Below are 13,816 nucleotides of genomic sequence, written 5' to 3'. Positions count from 1 at the left end.
AAATAAAATAAAACAATGAAAAAAAAATGTTAAATATGGTCTTACAATGAATACTGGCACTTTCTTAGGCTGCTTCTTAGAACCGACTAAGAAAGAATTTAGAATTTTATATTGAAAATATGTGATGTATATATTGTTGTTCAAAGGCTGAAAAATTACCTCACTTTGCAACATCTTTAGTACTGTGTAAAACAAACATACCACAGTACACCTACCTAGCCTCTGCACCACTGTCATCCGATCTGTCTGTTACTGAGTTGGCGGTACAGTGGGATTGGGCCATGGCCAGTGATTAGCAGTGAACTCATGCTGTGCTAACATGCTCACTTACCTCAGACTGGAGACAGCTAATGAGGTTTTGTTACGCTGGACATATTATCCATCATTCCTCATCATTACCGATAATATCTTCTATTTTAGAGACACATGGACAGCCCATCATCAACCAAATTCATGTCATAATAAACTTCTATAAGTAAACAACTGGTTTGTGAATAAATTATGAACCCATTTCACAAATTCCATGTGTCAGAGCAGAAGTTGTAATAGGGGCATGGGTTAAAGGGTATTTTTGAGGTAGCAGAACCCTAATGGGTGGGGCGGGGGGATGTGTGGTGGGGTAGGGGTTGGGGGTGTTACACATTTCCTTGCACTGCTGCTCAAGACAAATATAGTGAAACAGGACTGGACAAAGACTGGACTGTTTTTTTTTAATATCGGAGGTGCCAGAGCGCAATGCCCAGGTGCCAAAACGCCGTTCCGGACCTTTTCGGCCCAATTTAACCCTCGCATAGGGGAACACAACTATGGCCACTGCAAAGATGTGTGTCTTTTCCAAGTCATAAGAAAAAAATAAACTGAAAGGTAACAAAGAAAACATCTGCTTCAGCAATAGACTGAGGAACCCTTATGCCAAGTTTACACTACAAGAATTTAGGCCCGATTTTCACTTGCGACAGTTTTGTGGAGATCACGACAAAAGAATTAGTGTGTGAGATCAAGGGACAAGTCTCTTTGTGTGTTCAGAGAGTAAAGTGGCACTTGGCAGTTAAAGATCCACTGAAAGAGGAGGTGGGTTTTAAGTGACACCTCTCGGACTCTTAATCTGGATAGAGGTCACTGCTAGGAGATGGCCTCCTGGTGCGAAAGCTGAGCTGCAGATGAACTAGAGCAGGCGGGCTGATGTTTAATTCAAGCACCTTCAGGCCTGACATTTTAAAAGCTGGGTAGATATCAGATGTGCAGACGCATCAATGCAGCGATAGACTATGATACATCCACTGGAGACCTTTGCCTCTCCTTTGACCCCCTTGTGGCTCCATCATGCTGCTGCATGTATTTCCTAACTGATGTAACCCTTGGAGGCTCAAGCACCAATTTCAATGACCTTGAGTGTTTAATGAGGATAATGGAGGGATAAATATCATTATATTTCTGTCCTCCACTCAGAAGTTTCGCCATGGCCTTTTCAAACTTCTCACAAATAGACAGAAACAGTTTTGCAGTTTTAACGCAAAAGGCACATTGTCCTCAGGGTCATATTATGTTGCAACTGACCTTTGTACAACATTGGTGCTCATGCTTGTAGTGATCGCCTCTACAAAGGATCCACAAATTTTAGATACACTTATAGGTGATATGACCATTGAATGTGGTATTTGGTATCTGTGCAAAGTTGCAGAATGTGGTCCAATACTCTCCCCAAATAAATGTTAAATCAGCTCCTTCAGGATCTTAAATCAAATGCCACCTTTTGACCCCTTTGACTTAAGCTTGTGAGTCTAAGACAAAGCAACAACAAAAGAATCAGGGCCATAATCACCATAGATACTGAGGGAGAAACGTTAATCATACAACTACGACAGCATTTTTAGTGCTATAAATAAATAAACACCTTAGATTTTGAGAATAAAGGCCTCCCCCCCCCCCCTTTTTTTAAAGGCAGAGTTTCTAGAAATAGATGCAACATTGCGAGATTAAAATAGTATTATTTTGACAATAAATTAAAAAACATTACAACTTTACTCTCATAATGCTTAGAATTTATTCTAATATATTGTAATACTTCAACTTTAATCTCATAATTTTGACTTTATTCTCAAAACAATACAACTTTATTCTCAATATCTCTCTCTCTCTCTATATACAGTATATACTGTATATATATATATATATATATATATATATATATATATATATATATATATATATATATATATATACTGTATATACGTATATATATACAGTATATATATATTGATGAGCCAAGACATTATGACCACCTGCCTAATGTGCTGTTAAGCATGCCGCCAAAACAGCGCCAACCTGCCGAGACATGGAAGCCCCTGAAGGTGTCCTGTGGTATCTGGCAGCAAGACATTAGCAGCAGATCCTTCAAATCCTTTAAGGTGTGAGGTGGAGCTGCCATGGATCAGACTTGTTGGTCCAGCAATGCTCAATCGGATTGAGATCTGGGGAATTTGGAGGCCAGGGCAACACCTTGAACTCTTAATCATGTTTGTCAAACCATTCCCGAACAATCAGTGATGGGCAGCGAAGCTATTAGCTTAACTATATTACTGAGTAGCAAGGTGGTAGCTTCTCTAGTTTTTAAATCAAGTAGCTTTTCAGTAGCAAAGCTATATTTTCGATCAGGCAAAAAGCTTTGACAAACGCTACACCGCTACATTGTGTGTGCACCTGGTGTTTACTATCACCAGTTTTGAATCTAAATTATGAACTAAAGATGTCAGACTCACAAATGAATCACTCATCTTAGGTTCTTTACAATGAATTGGTCACACGTGATAGCAAAGCGGTCTGAATCGGTTCTCGATCAATCTGAATGACTCAGAAAGCTCACGCGTATGCTGCTGAATCATTTGGTGCATGCTCTCACTTGCCAATAGCCAATATGCTCACTAAACATTTGAAAATACGGAAAATAAAGATAACACTGGTTGCAGTGGATCTACATTCAATGGAAATGAAACCTGCAAATGCATTCTATTGTTTGCCAGTGATGAAGAAGGTCTTTATTAAGTGTGCATCTTGTGAACAGGACTGTAGGTAAAGACACTTTATCACCAAAAGAGTATCAAAACATTTAGTAGCCTACATGAAAACACATCAATAAAGTATCAAGGCATTAACATGTTTTTTGCACATGTGCCACTACCTGGGGGCACCATGCTTAGACAATGTCATTTAAATAAGTTAATCATATATTGAAGTACCATAGTAATACCATGGCATTCTTTGAATTACCTTGAGGCACCATGTAAATTAAATTGTATATGAATATGGTAATCATATATCAAATTACCATGGTAGTACCATGGTATTATTTGGAGTACTTTGAAGCACCATGTAAATACAAACAGTACATAAATATGGTAATTATATATCAAAGTACCATGGTATTACCATCTGGTACCATCAGATATCACTTTGTTATTGCCCAGATGTGCTCACACACACAAGGAATTTGGCCTCTGATCAGAAGCTTCCAGTACATAAAGAAATACAACAGCTAGACACAGAATTACAAGATAAATAGTATATGTACAAGTTTTTATACAGGAATGTGCAAAGGAAATTATGTTCAAATGGGCATGGGTTTGTAGATTTAGTAGTTTAAGTAGTAGTAGTGATTTTTTTTTCATTTTGAACACATGGGTTTGTGTTGGTTGCATGTATAAATATCAATTTACATGTTTTTTTTTTTTTTTTTTAAATGCACATACATTTCATATTGCACCATACTGTATACTTGTATACTGTGTTGCATTAAACTGTACTATACTGTATGGCTTAGATAAACATCATGTGATTCATATTTTAGATGCTTTGTCTATGACAGTATGCTCTGTGCATCTGGTTGGAAAAAATATGAAGAAGCTTAAATGTAGCAAGCTACTTTTGGCGTGTAGCTTGTAGTGTAACTTGCTTACTTTAGTTGAGTAGTTGGTAGCTTAGCTAGCAAATTATTTTGAGTAGCTTGCCCAACACTGCAAACAATGTGCGCAGTGTGGCAGGGTGCATTATCCTGCTGAAAGAGGCCACTGCCATCAGGAAATACCATTGCCATGAGGAGTGTGCGTGGTCTGCAAAAATGTTAAGTTAGGTGCTTTGGGTCATTGTCAGGCTGGAAAGTCCAAGAGCATTCTATGCGCAGCTTTCGTGCAGAAGAATGCAAATTGTCTGCCAGTATTTTCTGATAACATGCTGCATTCATCTTGTCATCAATTGTCACAAGATTCCCCGTGCCTTTAGAGCTCACACACCCCCAAAACATCAGTGAGCCACCACCATACTTCACAATGGGGATGGTATTCTTTTCACTATAGGCCTTGTTGACCCCTCTCCAAACAAAGCTCTATTTTGGTCTCGTCACTCCAAATTACAGTGTGCCAGAAGCTGTGAGGCGTGTCAAGGTGTTGTCGGGCATATTGTAACCGAGCTATTTTGTGGCATTGGCGCAGTAAAGGCTTCTTTCTGGCAACTCAACCATGCAGCTCATTTTTCTTCAAGTATCATCGTATTGTGCTCCTTGAAACAACCACACCGTCTTTTTCCAGAGCAGCCTGTATTTCTCCTGAGGTTACCTGTGGGTTTTTCTTTGTATCCCGAACTATTCTTCAGGCAGTTGTGGCTGAAATCTTTCTTGGTCTACTATTTATACACTGACACTAATTGCAATTTAAAAAGCCACAGGTGTGGGAAATTAACCTTTAATTGCCATTTAAACCTGTGTGTGTCACCTTGTGTGTCTGTAACAAAGCCAAACATTCGAGGCTATGTACATTTTTGATCAGGGCCATTTGGGTGATTTCTGTTATCATTATGATTTAAAAAAGAGCCAAACAACTATGTGATAATAAATGGCTTCATATGATCACTATCCTTAAAAGACAGTTCCCTATCTGTTACTCACTCGACATTGTATCGATGTAGTGACACTAGGGGTCACTCTTGGGAGCCCTAAACACCTCTGCTTTTTAAAAAAAAAGGCATACGGGTATAAAAAGAGCTGGTATGCAACCACTCATTCAGATTTTCTCTTCAGAGCCGAGCGGTTCTATTCATTGAAGCTGAATTCATCCGCGAAGTTCATTCACCCCATCTGCTGGATTCTACAGCGCATTTCAGCGGCTTCTCCCCCTCTGCACCCATGGAGTGCAGAGAACGCCCCTGGGCGCTTCAGCAGAAACAACTAAATGAGTATATTCTAAAAAGAGTATATTTTCTTTCTAAAAGAGCGGCACACATGGAAAGTCTTTTTAAAGATGTCTTTCCGTTTGTGTGTTATTCCTGGTTGCTGTCGTTATCTCTCCGCTTCTGACAGCCACGATCGCTGTCTTACGTGTCTGGGCACCGCCCACGAGGAGACATCGTTCGTGGATGGGTCTTCTCCTCATTGCAAGAACATGACCATGGCAACGTTGCTGTCACTCCTTGCATTCGTAATAAAGCAAGCCACCCTACTTCTACCTACAGGTATGAGGCCATGCTGGTTAGCACTGGGGCGATTTAGGGACCTCAATGGGACCACCTCCGCCGGGTATCCCCCTACGGACCTCCCTTTCCCCAGCTTGCCCCGGTCGGGTGCTCGGACGAGATCGCCGGCTCATCTCAGGGCGAGTTCGACCTCTCGTTCGGAGCCCGGGAAGAAGACGAGTTATCGAGCACAGCATCGGAGAGTGGGCTCGTCCAGTCGGACGCAGAGGCTTCGACTGGGCTTCCTCCTTCGGGAATGGTCGCCCAGTCCCAGGCCGATGCGGAAATGATGGACATGCTTTCCCGGGCGTCCACGAGCGTCAGGCTAGAGTGGAACCCTCCACTCTCCCCTGAACCCTCGTGGCTCAACGATTGGTTCTTGGGCTCGGGGCACCGGCCACTTTCTTCCCGGAAGTGCATGAGGAGCTGACAAGATCGTGGGAGGCACCTTTTACTGCCTGGTCCCGGTTTTCAGCTCCCCCGCTATTGCTAACCTTGATGGCAGAGCGGGCAAGGGGTATTCGGTGATCCCCCAGGTGGATAAGGTGCTCGCGGTGCAATCGTGTCTGCAGAGTGCAGCCACCTGGTGCGGGCGCCCAAAACTCCCGTCTAGGGCCTGTAGGTTTACGTTGTCCCTGATGGCTAAGGCCTACAGTGCCGCTGGACAAGCTGCCTCCGCCCTGCACACCATGGCTCTCCTGCAAGTACATCAAGCCAAGGCACTAAAAGAACTGCACGAGGGTAGTTCTGACCCGGGATTGATGAAGGAACTGCGCTCTGCGGCCGACCTCGCTCTCCGGGCGACCTCGGTCAGGCGATGTCCACCCTGGTGGTCCAGGAGTACCACCTTTGGCTCAACTTGGTTGAGATGTGAGAGGCTGACAAGGCATGGTTCCTTGACGCCCCCATCTCCCAGGTTGGCCTATTCGGCGACACCGTCAAGGACTTTGCCCAGCAGTTCTCGGCAGTGAAGCAGCAGACGGAGGCCATACAGCACATCCTGCCCAGGCACGGCTCAAGACCCCGCACCCTGTCTGCTCGTCGGTAAGGGCGTCCTCCTGTAACTACAACACTAGCTCCACCGCAGCCTGCCCCCGTGGCCCGGCCCTGGCGTGGAGCCCAGCACAGGAAGCAGATGCCACCTGTCTCATGGCCGGCCACCAAGAACCCGAGGAAGGCTTCGAAGCACCCCTGAAATGGGCGACCCAGGGGCAAGGAGACCCGCTTCTCTGGAGCTGGTGAGCAGAACACTCCATCCCCCGGTGGAGGGCCAGGAGGAGAATCTTTATTTTCATTTAATTTCGCTGCATGTCCAAGAGGCTGCGGTACCCAAAAATTCAACAAAAGAGCGGTTTTCTTGTTCCCTGGGTCACATGTCTGGTGCGCATGGCCGTTGTCACGACCCCCGCCCCATGCACCCAGCTGTGGTACAAACACACCCACACGGGATTGGGTCCGATGGACTACGGGGACGAGACTCCTCCTCCCCCCTCCTCGGCCAATCTTATTGTGGGCGGCAGGAGCCAGGTAAGTGCTTCGATGTCCCTGGACTCAGCACGGCCACGGGGCTCGAATCCCCTCGACGTGGCACCTCGTGCTCCACCCTGCAGTGAGGCCCCGCACATCGGTACGTGTGACGTAATCATTCCCTTGATCCCCCTCGTCCGGAGTTTGGGCGCTTGGCTCGCGCTTTCCAACCCCGATGGCTGAACCGGACCGTCTGACTCGGCTACACGATTCAGTTCGCCAGGTGTCCGCCCAGGTTCAGTGGCATCCGCTTCACCTCAGTGAAGGGCAAGAACGCCACTACCTTGTGTGTGGAGTTTGCTACCCTTCTGCACAAGGGCGCGATAGAGCCTGTCCCTCCAGCCGAGATGAAGAAAGGGTTCTACAGCCCTTACTTCATCGTACCGAAGAAAGGGGGTGGGTTGCGACCAATTGTGGACCTGCGAGTACTGAACCGGGCTTTGCACAGACTCCCGTTCAAGATGCTGATGCAAAAATGCATTCTAGCGAGCATCCGGCATCAATATTGGTTCACGGCGGTAGACCTGAAGGACACGTACTTCCACGTCTCGGTCTTACCTCGACACAGACCCTTCCTGCGGTTTGCCTTCGAAGGCCAGGCGTACCAGTACAAGGTCCTCCCCTTCGGCCTATCCTTGTCCCCTCGCATCTTCACGAAGGTCGCAGAGTCATCCCTTGCCCTGCTAAGGGAAGTGGGTGTCCGCATCCTCAACTATCGCGACAACTGGCTAATCCTAGCTCAATCTCGAGAGTTGCTGTGTGCACACAGGGACCTTGTGCTCCGGCACCTCAGCTGACTGGGGCTTCGGGTCAACTGGGAAAAGAGCAAGATTTCCCTGGTTCAGAGCATCTCTTTTCTCAGTTTGGAGTTGGACTCAGTCTCGATGACAGCGCGCCTCACGAATGAGCGCGGACAGTCGGTGCTGAACTGTCTGAAGGTGTTCAGATGGAGAACAGCGGTTCCACTGAAACTTTTTCAGAGGCTCCTGGGGCATATGGCATCCTCAGCAGTGGCCACACAGCTCGGGTTGATGCATATGAGACCGCTTCAGCACTGGCTTCAGACTCGAGTCCCGAGATGGGCATGGCACCGCGGGACACATCGCGTGGCCATCATGCCGATCTGTCGCCGCCTCTTCAGCCCTTGGACCGACCTTCCCCTAGAGCAGGTCTCCAGGTGCATCGTGGTTACAACAGATGCCTCCAAGACGGGCTGTGGCACCGTATGCAACGGGCACACAGCCTCCGGCTCCTGGACTGGCCTGCGGCTGCATTGGCACATCAACTGCCTAGAGTTGTTGGCAGTTCTGCTCACCCTGTGGAGGCTCAGGCCGTTGATCCAGGGCAAGCACGTGTTGGTCCGGACAGACAACACAGCGATGGTAGCATACATCAACCACCAAGGCGGTCTACGCTCCCATTGCATGTCACAACTTGCCCGCCATCTCCTCCTCTGGAGCCAGCAGTGCCTCAAGTTGCTATGAGCCACTCACATCCCAGGCGACCTCAACACCACAGCGGATGCTCTGTCATGTCTGGTCCAGCTGATTTGGAGACGATTCGGTCGAGCACAGGTACACCTGTTTGCTTCCTGGGAATCCTCACACTGCCCGCTTTGGTACGCCCTGACCGAGGCACCCCTCTGTATAGATGCGCTGGCACACAGTTGGCCCACTGGACTATGCAAATATGCATTTACCCCAGTGAGCCTACTTACACAGACCCTGTGCAAGGTCAGGGAGGACGAGGAGCAGATCGTCCTAGTAGCACCCTACTGGGCCACCCAGACATGGTTCTCGGATCTCAAGCTCCTCGCGACAGCCCCCCTCGACAAAATCCCCTGAGGAAGGACCTTCTTTCTCAGGGACGGGGCACCATCTGGCACCCGCAACCATACCTCTGGAATCTCCACGTCTGGCCCCTGAACAGGATGCAGAAGACCTATGTGGCCTACCACTCGTGGTGGTAGACAAGATCACTCAGGCTAGGGCCCCCTCTACGAGACACCTGTATGCCTTGAAGTGGCGTCTGTTCGCTAAGTGGTGTTCTTCCCGACGCGAAGACCCCCAGAGATGCGCAGTCGGATCAGTGCTTTCCTTCCTGCAGGAGAGGCTGGAAGGGCAGCTGTCCCCCTCCACCCTGAAGGTGTATGTAGCTGCTATTTTGGCTCATCACGATGCAGTAGATGGTAAGTATTTGGGGAAGCACGACTTGATCATCAGGTTCCTGAGAGGCGCTAGGAGGTTGAATCTCTCCAGACCACGCCTCGTCCCCTCGTGGGACCTCTCTGTAGTCCTTCGGGGTCTACAGGGAGCTCCCTTTGAGCCCTTGGAGTCAGCTGAGCTTAAGGCACTCTCTTTGAAGACTGCCCTCCTGACTGCACTCACTTCCATCAAAAGGGTAGGGGACCTGCAGGTGTTCTCTGTCAGCGAATCGTGTCTGGAGTTCGGTCCGGGTTACTCTCATGTGATCCTGAGACCCGACCAGGCTATGTGCCCAAGGTTCCCACGACCCCTTTTAGGGATCAGGTGGTGAACCTGCAAGCACTGCCCCAGGAGGAGGCAGACCCAGCCTTGGCATTGCTGTGTCTGGTGCGAGCTTTACGCATCTATTTGGATTGCATGCAGAGCCTTAGAAGCTCTGAGCAGCTCTTTGTTTGCTTTGGTGGACAGCGGAAAGGAAGTGCTGTCTCCAAGCAGAGGATCGCCCACTGGGTCATTGATGCCATCACGATAGCATATCAGGCTCAGGACGTGCCACCCCCACCAGGAATGTGGTGGCCTCCTGGGTCCTGGCCAGTGGTGCCTCTTTGGCAGACATCTGCAGTGCAGCGGGCTTGGCAACACCCAACACCCTCTGCCCCCGGTCGCTATGCTCCGTAGAAATTCCTCCCCCTTCGGGTAGGACCTACCATGGGACCTCTCCACATGACATACTTCTGACAAGACTCGGTAAGACCATGTGACGTATTCCACTCAAAATACCCCTCCCCCCTTTTTAAGCGGGGTGTGGTCTCTGCGGTGTCTTCCCCTTGGGAGGGACATCCCCCGACACAGACACTTATGGCTCCCAGTTAGTTAACAAATTCCATTCTTTTTGGGGAGAAAAGAGAGGGTAAAGAGGCCTCGGCTGGGCTAGGCTGTCCCTATAGTTGGGCAGTCAATGTGTTTCTGATGGACCGTTCAACGCTCATAAGAGTGTTAGGGGAGGTTACGATATGGCCTGGTGCGCTGGCTACGAGGCACACAGCAGCCTGCCGTCACACACCGCCATTTCACGTAACACAGTTCAGGTAGTCGTGGCGTTTTGTATAGGGACCCCTAGTGTCACTACATTGACACAACGTTGAGTGAGTGACAGATAGGGAACATCCTGGTTACTTTCGTAACCTCCGTTCCCTGATGGAGGGAACGAAACATTGTGTCCCTCTTGCCACAATGCTGAACTACCTGCTGAAATGGCTGGGACCTGGTCTCAGCTCCTCAGCACAAAACCTGAATGAGTGGTTGCATACCAGCTCCTTTTATACCCGTATGTCCGGGGGAGTGGCATGCAAATTCCACTAGCCAATTCTCATTGGCCTTTTTTCAAAAAAGCAGAGGTGTTTGGGGCTCCCAAGAGTGACCCCTAGTGTCACTACATTGACACAACGTCTCGTTCCCTCCATCAGGGAACGGAGGTTACGAAAGTAACCAGGACGTTTTTTTGCATGATCAGTCATATTTTCAAAATCAATGCCAAAATTTCACAATTTCTGCCAGGGTATGCAAACTTTTGAGCACAACTGTATATATAAATACAGTGTATATATATATATATATATATATATATATATATATATATAAATACAGTGTGTATATATATATATATATATATATATATATATATATATATATATATATATATATATATATATAGTTTTAAAACACTTAATCATTCTTTATTATACCTTTTTTCACATTTTAGAATAAAAACTATGGAATAACATAAATGGAACTATGGGAATTATGTTGTGACTAAACAAAATCCAAAATAAATCAAAACTATGTTATATTTTAGCATCTTCAAAGTAGTCACCCTTTGCCTAGAATTTGCAGACATGTACTCTTGACATTTTCTCAACCAACTTCTTGATGTATCACCCTGGGATGCTTTTTAAACAGTATTGGAGTTCCCATCTATGTTGGGAACTTATTGTCTGCTTTTCTTTATTATTTAGTCCAAGTCATCAATTTCAGTTTTTCTTTTATAAGAAATAAATTAATATGGTGGCACAATTATATTTTTGTCTACAAAACTAATTTCAAACATTTAAGCATATGCCTTCAGATCAAAAGATTTTTAAGATCATGAGAAACATTTCAGTCAAGTGTTTCAAAACTTTTGACCGGTATATATAGCCGGTGGGTTGAAAATAATCACCACAGGAAACAAAAATACAGGATCTTTTGGGGCCATATATTAAAAAAAAGAAAATTAAATACAAAAATGAAATATGGTACAATGAAATATGGTAAAGGCCAATGTCAAATGAAAACACAAACAGGGAACCAGCCCACCCACATGCCCCAGCATACATCACCTCAATACATGCCCACATCATTCACAGCACCCCATGCACGCAAGCAGCTGCCCAAATTACCCAAAGCATCCCATGCATTCAACACATGCCCAAATCACTCAAAGCATTCCACACACCCCCAACCAGGCTTTAAGGACATGCACAACAGTCCAAACAACAGAACTCTCACTACACATGTTCACTCAACTGGAAAACACTCTGTGCCACAAATCATCAAATAAGATATGATCAACACCAAATCCACATACCCAGTCCTCGCATGTATGCAAAACATGGTCAAACTCTACACATGCAATCCACACTCATCCCTAAAATATAACCCACAGCAAACACTGAACTCCAACACATGACTCTCCTGAACACACACTCAGCGCAACCCATCAGCACCCCATGCAAAATTCAATATTTACCCAAAGAACTCTCAAATAATGAACAAAACTGGAAACTCTCCCGCCCAACGCACTCCCCCAAGTCTCCAACACGAAAGAGCACCGGAAAGTAGGCGTGCAAAACTCCAATCCACGACCAGAGCCAAACCACATGAAACCGCTCCACCTGGCTACATTCTCCCCTGCTAAAAGTCATTGTCCCCGATGACTTAATACATATTTTCACTTCTTTAACAGCTTCTCTAAAGAACCCACTACCCAGGCTTGTTAATACCTGAGAGAAGACTTCAGGACTGAGTGAAACAGCATTGCATGCTGATTTTGGCTCATTAAATGGGTTTGACTGTATGCCAGCATTGGCTTATTTAGTTCCTCTTGGTGCTGGTACAGGCTTTTTCATCTCTGGTTCAGATACTCTAGCAGCTGTGTCAGTGTCAAACTCAACTCTCTCTGGAACAGACACTCTAAGAGCTGTGTCATTGCTAGACTCAATTCTCTCTGGTGCTGAACCTCGCTGTTCAGTGTTCCCTGAAATCTGTACAAGTTCACCTATAAAGGCTTCAGCAATTGAACCAGGGTTTTCAGGGTTCACATTCTGTCTGATGCAGACTAGGATATAGGACATCTTCTAACACAACAAAATCAGGATCAGAATGCACAACCTCAACCTGCTCAGAAACGTCATGGTTACTGGTGTAACCTCCGTTCCCTGATGGAGGGAACGAGACGTTGGTGTCGATGTAGTGACACTAGGGGTCACTCTTGGGAGCCCGAGACACCTCTGGTCTTTGATAAAAGGCCAATGAAAATTGGCGAGTGGTATTTGCATGCCACTCCCCCGAACATACGGGTATAAAAGGAGCTGGTATGCAACCACTCATTCAGGTTTTACGCTGAGGAGCCGATATAAGGTCCGGCCATTTCAGCGGGTAGTTCAGCGTTGTGGCAGGAGGGACCAACGTCTCGTTCCCTCCATCAGGGAACGGAGGTTACACCAGTAACCATGACGTTCCCTATCTGTCACTCACTCGACGTTGGTGTCGATGTAGTGACACTAGGGGTCCCTATACAAAACGCCACAAGGCTGAACTGTGTTACGTGAACTGGCGGTGTGTGGTGGGCAGACTTGCTGTGTGCCTCATAGCCAGCACACCAGGTCGACACGTAACCTCCCCCAACACAGTTATGAGTGTCGAACGGCCCTTTTTGGGGACAAGTCGACTACCCAGAGATAGAGACAGGCTTAACCCAGTCATGGCCTCTTTCCCCTTCTCTTTTTCCACTCCCTAAAAAAGAAGGGGGATTATCCGACTGGGCCGCCAGGTCTAGTCGGGGGGTGTCCCTCCCAAGGGGAGGACACCGCGGAGACCACACCTCGCCCCAAGAGAGGGGGGGATATTTAAGTGGAAGAATACATCACATGGTCTTTCCAACCATGTGGAGAGCCTTCAAGGTAGATCCTACCCAATGGGGGAGGAGTTACTACAACATGGAGACTGAGGGGCTCTGCCCAAGGAAGACGCAGTTTGCCAGTAGGGAAACAAACTAGCGGAAGATATAGATCGCATGGGGTTAGCCTTACAGGGAACCGCCACATGCGGAGCACCTACCCCAGAACCGGGCTCTTAGTTAGCGTGCGTACTGGGCCGGCAGCGAGTCTCTCCGAAAACTCGACTGCCACAGGGCTCGGAGGAAGTCAACCAGGGAACAACCTTTGTGAACACTACTGGGAATTAACAGCGCACGTCTTCAGCTCAAAAGGAGGTGGAAGGCGCTATGTGCAAGCGATACACCCGGCCGGCTATCCCGGGCTTATCCG

Source organism: Myxocyprinus asiaticus, chromosome 30 (genome assembly GCF_019703515.2).
Source record: "Myxocyprinus asiaticus isolate MX2 ecotype Aquarium Trade chromosome 30, UBuf_Myxa_2, whole genome shotgun sequence".
Classification (NCBI taxonomy): domain Eukaryota; kingdom Metazoa; phylum Chordata; class Actinopteri; order Cypriniformes; family Catostomidae; genus Myxocyprinus; species Myxocyprinus asiaticus.
The sequence above is the reverse complement of the archived record's forward strand: the minus strand, read 5'-3'. Positions refer to the sequence as shown.